We start from the raw sequence: 13,576 nt of genomic DNA, 5'->3' as shown, positions 1-13,576 counted from the left end.
CATTCTTGTTTGCAATTTTTAAAAAATATCTGATATTCAGAGAAATTTTAAAAATACTGAGTTTGTTAAATAATAAAAAAAGTAATTACTAAACACATTTAAAATTTAGAAGGAAATTAACTAAAACTGATTAAGCACTAAGAAATAGTTAAAATGATATAATCAGTGCTTATAATGTCTGGACCTTTTGGGTGAGAGAGACAGACTCCCCATCCATCATGAAGCACGGCTTCAATAGGTCTGTGTACCTTGGGGTGACTGAAACTAGCTTGGATCGACTTATTGCATGCATTTCCGGGCATTAACACAAAGAAAAATGTCAAGTTTAAAGGGAGTATAAAGGATTAACCAGAATTATTCCAAAGGATAGAGAATTTGTCAACTTGAAGGGACTAGGGAATTTGGAATTGTAAAGGTTGAAGGAAATTTTATCAAGATCATAAAGCATTGAAAATGATAAGTTCATGAAAATAAGTTGCTACATTTCTTGGATATATCTTTGTGTAATCCATTGCATTCTGATAACATTACAGAGTCATTCAAAATCAGGTAAAGTGAAGTAATTATGGGTCTGATGGGATGGTAAACAAATGACATATATTTAGGTGATTTGGGGAGAATATCATTTTCAATCTTTATGTTCTTTTCCGGATTGCCTATTTGAAAGGATGGAAAAGGAATGGGATGTCGCATCCGGAGTTTCTCCGTGTTAGTGGACGATTTCCCTCTGCACCTCTCTGACGTAATGGGGAACCGCGTATGAGGCAAGTACATTGCCTTCTGCCGGGTGAGTTTCCAAAGAGATCACCAGCTCGTAACCCAGCACGGATGGAAAGCATGCAGGGGAGCCGGCTGGATTCAAACTCCGGACCTTTCATCCCAAAGTCCGATGCTGATGCCATTACGCCACCAGCCGGGTCATTTGAAAGGGCACAGAAAGAAAATTCGATAATAACCAAAGCCAAAGAATACTTGTGAGGGTAAAATTTGCAGAGCTGGGGGAAAGGAATAGGAGATTATTATCACAATTACCATTCTTCCAAAAACTATCATGATAGAACCACAAAATTTTAAAGAACTTGAAGAGGCTATCAGCTCCTCATGTCCGCATTGGTATCTACCAGAACAACTCACTATTTGGCCTTTTCTCTGTTGCCTATTTTTTAAATGTATCTAAATTTTTCCAATTATTTTCAAGATTGTGCAAACTGCAAATTCTATTGAGGTTGTGGCTCAGCTTTAGTTGGTGTTTTAAGTTTTTTTTGGGTTTGTCGGGATGTTTTTGGGGACAGGGATGGGAGGAGGTAGGGGTCAGGTTAGGGTTTAGGGACAGGTATGTGGGGGACAGGCTGGAGTCATAAGTCTCTATTCTGCTTTTGAAGACCATATGCGGGACAGCCACAGGCCAAGCTGGGATGCCCAGCTGGATGCCAAACCGGCTGACCAGTTGGTGAGCAACTCCAGGATCAGCAGGTTCCAGAGTCAAGAGTTCTGTGAGAGTAGGATAAATCAACCTGGTTTCACAAATCATTGAGACTGGAGTTGTACTGTTTGGGATCCGCCATCAGGAAGTTTGGATTTTGAGGTCTAGTGTTCAGGATTAGCCGGTCCTGGGGTCAATGCCAAGGATTGAGGCCCAAGGTCAAATCAGAAGTCTAGAAATTAAGGACAACTAGGCTGAGCCCCAGGTCTGTGAGTCCGCCAGGGTCATTGAAGGCCCAATTTCTGTGTGTTCAAGCCCAAATCTGAGTCTGCTAGAGGCTTGAAGGTGAAGATTTAGGGTTAGAGGACTGTGTATGGTGGGGAGGGAGGAACACGGCTTGTTTTACTGTTGTTGTTTGGTTACTTGCTGTGTTCTGTGTTGCTCTGCAAAGTATTGTGGGCATGCTACCTTGGCGCCAGAAGGTGTGGCAACATTTATGGGCAGCCCCCAGCATACCCTGGGGTGTGTTGGTTGCTAACATAAACGATGCATTTCACTGTATGTTTTGATGTGCATGTGATATATAAATTTTGAATCTTGAATCAATTCCTGCTTGAAAGCCACTGTGAAACCTGCATTCCCGATTTCAACCACACCCTGCATAAAAAATGTTTTTCTTTGTGTGACTTTTAATTCTTTTTCTTTTTATACTTGCAACCTCTACATCTTGATCACTTTAGCAATAGGAACAGCTTCTAATAATCCAAACCCCCTCCACAATTCATATACTATCAAACCTCCCCTCAGCAGTCTCTTTGGTCTTTCTAGGATTTTATACGTGTGGAATCCACTCAATCAGCATGAAAGACAATAATTTCTACCTTCTCGTGGTTTCCAGATCTGTCATAGAAGATCATTCAGGATTCCTTGTGCTTTCTTTTGAATTTGCATCACCACTGCTTCATTTGATTCCACAAACCTTGAGGTGCTGATTAAACTGTTCCTCAGTAATAATCCTGAAAGGTATAAATAGAGAAACAAGTTTAATATATGAAGTTTTCATCAGGTTTACTTCATGATCATGAGCTAAATAATAGAAGATTCACCTTGGACCTTTGATCATATTGGCTCCTATTGATGAGTAGGTTCTCAAGCAGACTGTCCAGAGTAAGCTGATTATAAGGTCATTTACAAATTACTTTCTGTGGGACCTTGCTGTGCATTAAATCACTTTTATATCTCCTGTGATATTGTGATAAAGCTTTAAAGGTAATTTACTGACTAGTTTCCTTAAGCACTGCAGACATCATTAAATGTTAAATATAAATGAATTTGTTCATAAGAATTGCTATTGGATGAGTCACATCTCAAATGTTATATAGCATAGTTAAGGGAATGGTTTGCTGTTTTGTTGAGCCATAATAACAAAAAATTAAAAGCACAGAGACAGGGCAGTAAGATCTTGATTCTATGCATGCTCTTCTGTTTATCAGAAGTATTCTCTGGGTGGGTGTCAAAATGGTTGTTGTGATGCATCTAGTGTGGTAGTGCTTGTCGCTCTCACATTCTGCTTCGACTGCTGGTTGGCAGTTCTGCAAAAAGGAGACCTGACTATGTAAGTCTCCCTGGCAGTACATAGCCTCTCCAACAGCAAGTTTCATGTAATGCCTCCTCGCTGGTGACACACAGAAACTAAACTCCTTTCGGACTCAAGCTGAACTACAGTGATTGGAGAGGAGGTCCGGCCCCTGCACACGTAGCAAGGGTATGTGGATACACCCTTGTGCTCATGAACCACATCCCCAAATATGGATGAATAGCCCCGTTGCTTTGTGGGCAGCCCCAGGAGAGACAAAGTAAATCCAGAAAGCAAATCCGGAGCGAAGCCCCTAAGGTGGCTGGGTGTCACCGAACATCCTTCCTGCAGTTCCTGCAGCCAAGCTGGTGCCAAACGTATTGCTTCACAAGCTTCCTTTTGGACTGCATGGGTAAGGCCGAGAGGGCGTCTTGACGACTGGGCATCTCAGGATCTCCATACCTTCTGCCCAGGCTTGTGATGATAACCACCATCACGCATTGTCCTTCGAGATAGATGGATGCCAACTATCAACCACTCTGTGATGACATATTCAGTCCATTCTCTAAGTAAAGAGTCTATTGCTGACGTTTTGGTGGTGACAATCTTTTATTCCTTGTTTCTAATTTCAAATTCCCCCACATGAAATATTTTCCATACTTCTACTCTAAGGTGCAAATGAGGTCAACTGTTTGATGGCTTAACGGTGAGAGTTAAAAGAAGGAATAGCTGTGGAAATTTGTAGGATGCTTCATGTTCTCCTCTGAGATCCACCTTAACTGTTCCCATTACCCACAAAACAGATGATGTGATTTACAGCTTACTCCCATGGAAAGCCTAATCTCACTCTATTAGCATTATTCCCTTCCTTATCCATTCTTTTTAACCCTTTCTGCAACTTAAGCTCAACTTGTTTTCTCTCTTTCCCAGTTCTAAAGAAGGGTCTTCAACCAGAGATGTAAACTGAGTCTCTCTTTCCACATGTCTTCCGACTGACTACAGTCTAACATTTTCTGTTTTTATTGCCTCTCCTCCCGTTTCTAAAAGTGTATCATAGACAGTCAAAACTATCAGGAAGACAGGAAGGCCTTAATTCCTAGTTCACTGGAGAAAGGCTGGGACATTCCAGAATGAAAATAAGAACATTCTAAACCAGTAGGTACTGAGGAATTGTTCAGAAAGACTGCTTTCTTAAGAACAAATGTAGTCAGTAATAAAGGCAGTTAAATGTAACTGATTATTTCATGTTGCAAGGAGAAATAGGATATCGGTGCATTTTGTTGTTAAATCTATATCCTGTTCTTAATATACTATGTGTGAAAAAGAGAAGTTTTTAGGTTCAGAATTGGTCTCTTTACACTAGAAGTGTGTTTCAGTCTATCTTCCGCAAAGATAGAGGCACAAATGCATCAGCAACAGAGATCCACCCAATATGGAACACAGAATAGGTAAATTGCTGTGATCATATGGCCTTGATATTCCTTTAGTAAAACAAAAAGTATGCTCTCCAGCTAGAAGGAGATGTGTGGTCCACTTACATATTAAAGAAATTCTTCTGCTTGCACCATGTGCAAATAGAAGGCATTATGGGACTTCCTGGGGAACAGAAATAGATTTGGATGTCACAGGGCTGGTAGTCACAGGCTAGCTGAATGTTGTTAAAGTGAGATTACCCAGAGATTAGTCACATGGGTACAAGTCGGCCACTGTCCTTCAGGGAAACATGTTGCAAATAGACATCACTAGACTGCTGCCAGATAATAGGAAAGGAAATAGTCGTTCTTTTTTTTTCCTGAATAAAGCCCCCAATCATCATTTCAACAGTGCCGTGCACATTTTACTCTGTATTTGTACCGGGAAGAAGCTTATCCAGAACTTTTGTGTTCCACTGCCATTTGCTGGTGACCTATCGCTCTGCATCAGAGACCACAGCTCTGGGTCTCTGCTTAATTCAGCTTCAAGAGGCAGTGCCTTGGACCTGTTTCTGAGCACCTGACCATGAAGAGCAGCAGTTTCAGGCAGTGCCAGGTTATGTGGTCTTCAGATGACCATCACCTCGCTTGCTTCACCATTTCTCCAGGCACTTCACCAATGGCCATAAGCTTGGATGCTCTATCAGCAGTTTAATCAGTTACACACTTCATTGAGGGTCACATGCCTTATGAGACATGTAATTGTGTGTGTGGGTTCTCTAATCAGTAATTAGATAAGCAGCAGTTACTTTAAGAAGCTTTACATGCATTATATATACCTTCCCTGCCTACACTGTTTTCTAGAGACCAAGCACCATACAGGACTCCTCACACTCTGGAGGGTTTATTCCTACACCATCTGCTGGGAGCTTCCTGATCCCAGAGTCAAACTGGCAGAGGATTAGGAGCATATTGTAAGCAAAAATCTTTTAAAAGGTGGAGCAGCGCTGACTTAAAAATAAAGTTTAAATTCTGCAGCAGAAGGACAGTTTCCAGACTTTACAACGCCCCCATTTTCATCAGGCAATTACGTAAATCGCAGAAGTGCTACAAATCATTTGTCATTCGTACTGTCTGTTTCAAAGTCATTTTTCACAGCAAGCTATGCACACTGGCTTTTCAGGGCTATAGCAAGTGCTCCACTGAGCATTAAACACTTCATCCACGTTCAGTTCCTGTGATCCATTAGCATGTCAGAGCGATGGCAGCAAGAGCCCAAGGTGTTTCTTTGGAAATAACATGAATGCATTGATTGACCAAAATGTGAAAAGGTGCAGTTTTTAGTCATCGACTAGTTTTTAAAAAACTAATTACTCATTTCTGATATCTTGGGCTGGGATGAGAGTTCAAAAACAACATAGACTCTGTATGCATCAGAGTTTAGATAACTCTATTGAGTCCATTCATATATTGGTGCTAGATTACAACAACGACCATTCCCTTTTACACCCTTGTGGAAAGAAGCATGGAAAATTTTGCATGCAACGAAGTGCTAACTTAAGTGTTGGGTAAGTTTTATTAGACAGTACGAGGCACAAAGGGCGGAAGTAGGTCAGATTCAGTATTGTCTGGTTGAACACAACAGACTTTCTTACCCACTTAGCAGTGACATTACATCAGAATCAAAGTGGTGGGGGCTGAATCATAAAGCTCTACTCTAAACTCACTAAGAGCCTTGTTTTGAGGTTCGGTTTGACTTAATGTTAAAAATTACCTCACAAGAAGAAATACCACATGGGCTTGTGAAGTAGGATTACCATTGGCACGTTAGCTTTGTTGCCTTATTTTCTCAGGACTACCACCTCATAACATGGCAGCAAGGAAACACTTCTTCCTGGATAAGATGGGCATAAATCTGGCAAGAATCTCAGTCAGCAACGAGAATCCTATAAGATGCAAACTAGCCAATGCATCAGTACTACATCCACAGTGTGCTCAGTTTACCCAGCAGAACATAATGGGAGAACCTCCATTCACTAGTACTACTTAAAGAGTTATGAAGAATTTACAGATTAGTTGCAGGTATCTTGTTTCTTACTAATTGCTGATTGTTCATTATCAGTTAACTTTTGGCTACCTTTAGGTGTCCTTCAACAGTCAAAACCAAATTATTTTCCTCCACAGAGTAAAGATGTGGATACTATAGAGAGAGTGCAGAGGAGATTTACAAGAATGTTGCCTGGATTGGAGAGCGGGCTTTATGAGGTTGAGTGAACTCGGCCTTTTCTTCTTGGAGCAACAGAGGATGAGAGGTGACCTGATAGAGTTGTATAAGATGATGAGAGGCATTGATCTTGTGGATAGCCATAGGCTTGTTCCCAGGGCTGAAATAGCTAACACCAGGGGGCATAGTTTTAAGGTGCTTGGAAGTAGGTACAAGGGGGATGCCAGGGATAAGTTTTTCACACAGAGTGGTGGGTGCATGGAATGCACTGCCAGTGAAGGTGGTACAGGCGGATACAATAGGGTCTTTTAAGAGACTCTCAGATAGGTACATGGAGCTTAAAAAAATAGAGGGCTATGCACTAGGGAAATTCTAGGCAGCTTCTGGAGTAGGTTACATGGTCACCACAGGATTGTGAGCTGAAGGGCCTGTAATGTGCTGTAGATTTCAATGTTTCTATGTGCTATTCCTGCACAATTCTACATTCAATAATTGTCTGCTTCCAGGTGTAAGTAATCTCCAAGGGCTGACTTCATTTCACTTTCCTGTGTTCAGTATATGCCTGAATGAGCTATCCACCATCCAGTTTTCAGTGAATCCTCATAGTCAACACCTCAAATCCATTCCTCCACTCACATCATCATCATCTTCAGATTTATTAATATCAAGATCAAATCAGACTAAAAACCACATTTTTGAAAAATGAGACCCAATCAGCACTTCAGCACTGACAAAGTTGACCCTATGCCAACCATGAAAATTTTGTCTGGTTTATTTATCTGTGAAGTATATTGACAGTGAAAGTTAGCTTGGAAGGTGAAAAGGTTGTTGCACTTGCAAACAACACATTTGCAATGACTTTAATGATCACCTCAGGTATCCATGGGCCTGAAGGATATGGCTGCCAGCTTCTTGAGGGAACTGCAGCTGCCCAAGTTGAGCAATTGTGCCGTGCTATTGCGGCTATTAGAGATTTGGCACTGCTGTTACCAGGGCATTTGAAAGGCGCAGCTACATTCACTAACACCAACGATGAGCTCAGCCTCTGTTTTCTTCACACCTGCAGCATCCCATTATCCCACTCATAGCCCAACTGTCTGGTGAGTCATCTTGTGCAGCTGTCTCCTCTACTCTAGGGTCTAATAATTATATGACATAATTATTTGAGCTGACGCTTGCAAAAATCAAATGAAATAGCATAGCATCTTCTGGAAGCCAGCCTTGTGTTCGATATTTGTGGCAGCTGAAAGTAATGGAGAAACGTGGGTTAAGTTGTGGTGTTCAGAAAGGGTAGAGGTTTGTTGAGAGCTTCAACAGTGGGGAAAAAAATAGAATTAAACTTAAAGGAAACCTTAACCACTTCTTTCGAGCTTTGAGTTGCCGCACCCTCAAATGTGACCCACTCCACATATAGGAAGCTATTGTTGACTGATATGAAGATTTTATAGGCAGAAGCTTCCTACATTTATGGGAGTCTAGGATTTGGTGTCATTTATGACTTCCCCGAGAATGAGTTCGTGGGGGGTTCTCGAGAGGAGCTTGGAGAATGGAGTCATCGTGTCACTCATTCTGAGTGGGTAGGTGGGTGGAAGGGAGGAAAGTAGCTTGTTTAGCGGCAGTCGGTTTTGTTGCTTGCTGTGTCCTGTGTTGTACTGTTGAGCGTCGTGGGCATGCTATCTGAGCAAAGGAATGACCAGCGACACCTGCGGGCTGCCCCAGCACATTGTTGGTTGTTAACACCAGCAACACACCTCACTGTATGTTTCAATGTACTTGTGACAGAGAATTCTGAATCTGAACCTGAAGAAGGTCTCTGACCCGAAATGTTGTGTCTACTTGGCCCAGCTTTCGGAATGCTTCCAGCTTATTCCATTTCTGTTATGAGAGAGTAATTGCTGGGTCGCATAAGGGTTGTGAGTTTCACAAGAGAAAAGAGAAGTTAGGTGAGTATGAAGAAAAGGAGGTACTGGTGAAGTTTGTTGTGGTAATTGTAGTGCCATTACTAATTCAAAGTTCAAAGTTCAAAGTAAATTTACTATCAAAGAGCATATGTGTCATGATATATAACCCTGATCTTTTTTTGTGGGCAGTTTTAGTAAATAAAGGAAACACAATAGTATCAATGAAAGCCTGCCCCAAAAGGACAGACAGACAACCAATGTGAAAACTGCAAAACCAAAATGAAAAAAAAAAGGAAATAATCATAATAATGAATAAATAAGCAATAAATGTCAAGGACATGAGAGAAAGAGTCCTTCAAAGTGAATATATATGTTGTGGGAACAGTTTAGTAATGGGTTAAGTGAAGTTGAATGAAGTTATCACCTCTAGTTCCAGAGCCTGATCGTTACCAGGTGACATCCGTTCCTGAACCTGTGGTGTGGGTCCTGAGGCTCCTGCACCTCCTTCCTAATGGTTATCGGGTGACATCTGTTCCTGAACCTGTGGTGTGGGTCCTGAGGCTCCTGCACCTCCTTCCTAATGGTTATCGGGTGACATCTGTTCCTGGACCTGTGGTGTGGGTCCTGAGGCTCCTGTACCTCCTTCCTGGTGGCAGCGATAAGAAGTGAGCATGGGTTGGATGATGGGGGTCCTTGATAATAGATGCTGCTTTTTTGAAACAGCGCTCCATGAAGATGTGCTCAGTGGTAGGGAGGACTTTACCTGTGATGTACTGAGCCGCATCTACTTCTTTTTGTAGGATTTTTCTGTTCAATAGGATGGTGTTTCCCTACCAGGCCACGGTGCAGCAGTCAATATACTCTCCACTACACATCTATAGAAGTTTGTCGAAGTTTTAGATGACATGCAAAATCTTTGCAAACTTCTAAGAAAGTAGAGCCACTGCCGTGATTTCTTTGTAATGGCACTTATGTGCTGGACCCAGATCAGATCCTCTGAAATGATAACACTGAGGAATTTGAAGTTACTGACCCTCTCTACCTCTGATCACCTAACGAGTACTGGCTCATGGACCTTCCGTTTCCTTCTTCTAAAGTCAATAATCAGCTCCTTGGTCTTGCTGACGTTAAGTGAGAGGCTGTTGTTGTGGCACCACTCAGCCAGATTTTCAATCTCCCTCCCACATGCTGATTCATCACCACCTTTGATTCGGCCAACGACAGCGTTGTTGTCAGCAAACTTAAATAGGACTAATTTAAATTTAATTAGGATTTATCTGATGCTGTTCAGATCAGGGAGTTTTAAAAAAAGCAACTTTCTTACCTTAATAACTCAAGTTGGGTCATTGAATTTCTTGCAGTGGAGAACCCTTGTCTTAGGTTTAATGCTCCTGGAATTGGCAAGTCTGGAAATGTCTTCCTACTAGCAAAGGAGCTTCTCATTTCCTGTACCCAAGGTGGAAGGAGGATCTCCTTCTTCCTCTCTACCAGGGAGCATCAGAGAATCTTGATGCCCACAGGATGCGTCTCCCTTTTGAGAGGAATCAGCTGCCTTTAAAAATGTGAGAAATTCACAATGTCTGCACTCTTCCTTTCTCCTTGACAGTACTGCAGCCAATGCACACCGCGGACATCATTGGCTGCATTCCTGCATCATTTATAGTCAGCAGGGAATAAGCACATTAAGTCCTGCTCAAGTCAGTGCTAAGATCTTCGTTTACGAGCATAATGGATCTCCTGCGCTTCTAGCTTTCGATCAAGGGGAATATCAAAACTATTACTTATATAAATAAAAAACAGCTTCACTCCTTTTCTGAGAAGTCAGTTAGAGAGTCATTTCCATTTGTGGTAGGGCATCAAATTGAAATTTCTATTTATAAAAATAAAAACATACTTTTAAAAGTATCAGGCCAGACCAGCAAGTAGCAGCCAGTTATTATTGAAAGGCCATTTTGTTCATTTCAAATGGTGGAATTTATAACATTTCAGAAGACAAATCATTGCTTTTTCCCCTCATCGCACTGCCAGGAAGTACAGTCTGAAAAGGGATATAAAGAATGCTTTCAAAGGGAAATCAAAAAAACGAAAGCAAACTGGACTCAGCACAGAAGCATGTGTCAACAGCTGGAGAGCTTAGTAAATCAGAGATTTCTGCGTGGCTATTTTCGTAAAAGCTGCTGTTTCAGACAAGATTAATACTGTGTTTATATTCAATATTTCTCTGTACCAATTCCCCATGATGGCTTTAAATTTTATTTGAGCATTTGCCACTTCAAAGTTTGCCTGCAGAATAGTTAAACCTTTCTGCCACTGTAAATGCCATTGTAAAATCCTGGAATGCCTTGTAGAGCACCTCCAGCCTTTGTTTTCACTGTTGTGACAATACAAACATTGCACAATGAAATCTGGAAATCCTGTCCCATACTCTCAGCCTCTGTGTTTACAACATCATTGCTCATGACTGCTGGATTTATCCAAAGAAAGGCACCCCTCTATTAATAAAATATTATTTCATAAAGACATAATATTTAACTCAGGCAACATGTAAGGTTATCATATATTCTTTCATAGAAAAGCTGAACACCCTGAACATCTGGTTAAGCACAATTTCATTTAATAATACAGTATCATACTATTTAAGAAAGATCTGAATCCAGGAGGCTGCATTAATCAATAAAGCCCACACCTATTATAACCCTTGGTAAACAAAACCATTTTGTAAAACATACAACACTACAAGCAGCAGGCGTTTGAGTGAAAAACATAAATAGTCAATATAGAGTGCCATGTAAATTCCTCATTCCAGACCTGTGATATCTTTAGTGCAGATATTTATTGCTTTTCTTAAGGGAATTTAATTGCTGCACAATCTGTTACCCCTTCCAAGGTAAAATTATTACATTAATAAAGCCTACTACTTAACAGCGTCAATCAACACGTTTTACAGGCTGATGTGTTAAGGCTCTGAGGTATTAATTACTTCATGCTGTATCATTAGTTTGATTGCTTTTGTCTTTAGCAATATGCCCATCTCCAAAAGGGTTGTATGTTCGTGTTTATGTGTGCGTATCAGATTGGCTTGTCCTTAAAAGAGTAAGTATGATACATGCACTTCCTTGTTTGCAGTACCCCTTGTACTTGGTTTCTAAAATTACTTTTATTTTCTTCCCGGAATAAAAGCCTGTTTTCAGTATAACAGTACAAGCTATACCACAACTATTTGACAGTGGGTGCATTTGCAGCTGTAAATGGGAAGTTAGTATTTTGCAAACCAAAGTTAAATTGCTTTCCTCCCTCTCTTATCAGGCCCCATGAGCATTCAGAAGTTCTGCTTTTATTTGTTAGGTTTCACTCGGGTACCTGTACTATGTTTCTTCAACTTACCTGGAACGTCACTTCTGCACAGATATAACAACTCTTTCAGAATATAATAAGCTGTTCTTTTAAGGTACAACTGGCCTTGCCCGCGCTGCTGACTTAACTTACTTCTGTGTATTCCGACCTTGTCTTCTCAACTGCTTCTGACCTCAGTTTCTGCCTTCAATAACCACATCCTCTTTAGGCCTCCATTTCACCATTTTCTTGCCAAAAAACATGGTTCTTTCAACCAGAAAAATGAATTTTCTCTCTGCTGATGTGAGGCTTAGCTTTTAATACACTAACAGCTGACTCTGGCTAGCTTTACAAGTAAAATCAACTTTTTTTAAGACTTGCTTTAGTTTAACATTTTGATAAGTTCTTAATGATCAAGCCTCATGTTTACAATCACCTTCCAGGTTTTGTGATCATCTTTGTATGTACTGACAGTTTTGGCTGTTTACCAAAAAAAACCTTGATGTTAATAAAATATCTACACTCTTGAAACACTTTTATCCCAATATTTCTCTGTACAAATTCCCCATGATGGCTTTAAATTTGCTTTGACCATTTTCCATTTCAAAGTTTGTTCTGCAAAATGGTTGAAATTTTCTGTCATCTGGCAGTTTTGAAAGAAATCTGAAAGCCACATGTAACTAAGTTATCACGAGGAATTCTGCAGATGCTGGAAATTCATGCTACCAACTAATGTAACTAAGTTGTGATTTTTTTCACAATTGTATTTGAAATATGTGGGGCACATGTTTTACCACACAAATTTTGCAACTCGAATAGCACTGGCTTAAGATTAAAGATGCATGAGAAAGATTTGTGTTATGCTTTTGGTTATCATTCTGCTACTAGCCATCCTGTTGACCTGCAAAACAATCTAGCTGCGTAAAGGGTGTTTTCAACATATATTGAGGCCTGAAGACATTAGAACATAGGGCGGAACCAATATGAGGGGACTATCATGAACAACTGAAGAATTAGACCATTTTGCTTTCAACCAATTAGCCAGCACCCGAGAGGATTCTACTCAGTGGCCACTTTATTAGGTACACTTACACACCTGTGAAGCACCTTCAATAACCTCAAAAGACTGAGGTTGGGTAAAATACTGAAAGGCTTTTATTCGCTGTACAACAATATGACCTCCATGCTGAGTGTCTGCCCCTGGACTGAGGGAGAGGGGCAAGATGAAATCACCTTTATTCAGGACTCTGTGGGAGGAGCCACAGGGGCAGTCAGCAGAGGGGTGTGTCCAGACAGTTAACCAGTTACAACATATATACATGGTTTACCACATTCACCTCTCCTTTTTTTCAAAAAGAGTCCCGCGGGGTGAAGTGACTGACAATATTTACAAGAAGTATATTTACAGGTTAAGTCTATCAGGCGGTCGAGTCCGTCGCTGTGATCTACGTAGCACCGGCGGTGATTGCACCGGCGATGGCGGTTGTGCTGGCTCCAGCCTGACTTGAGGTGCCAGCACGTTAGGCGTCGGTAATCCCTCGTGCGTGTGCGTCGCGCCTGGTATGGGAGTGTCGTGTGGTGTCTGTGTAGGGCTTGGAGTGCACGGTGTCTCGTAAGTACATACATTGGTGGGTACGGGGTCAATAGTCACCATGGAGTGTTCAGAGTAGGGGCCCGGTGCTCCTGCGGGAGCCAAGTCGCGAATGG

At 41.2% G+C, this 13,576-nt stretch overlaps 1 protein-coding gene across 1 annotated transcript in view; it reads right to left on the bottom strand.

Annotated features, from left to right (window-relative positions):
• ptprc (protein tyrosine phosphatase receptor type C) overlaps positions 1-13,576 on the bottom strand; it is a 298,428-nt gene that overhangs the window by 247,048 nt on the left and 37,804 nt on the right. Inside the window, exon 2 of the mRNA XM_063063878.1 lies at positions 2,305-2,439. The gene's annotated coding sequence lies outside the window, so the exon portion shown is untranslated. The remainder of the gene's footprint in view (positions 1-2,304; positions 2,440-13,576) is intronic.

This window comes from Mobula hypostoma, chromosome 12, assembly GCF_963921235.1.
Source record: "Mobula hypostoma chromosome 12, sMobHyp1.1, whole genome shotgun sequence".
In the NCBI taxonomy this organism is placed as follows: domain Eukaryota; kingdom Metazoa; phylum Chordata; class Chondrichthyes; order Myliobatiformes; family Myliobatidae; genus Mobula; species Mobula hypostoma.
Note: the sequence above shows the minus strand (reverse complement) of the source record. Positions and strands in the feature narration are given on the sequence as shown.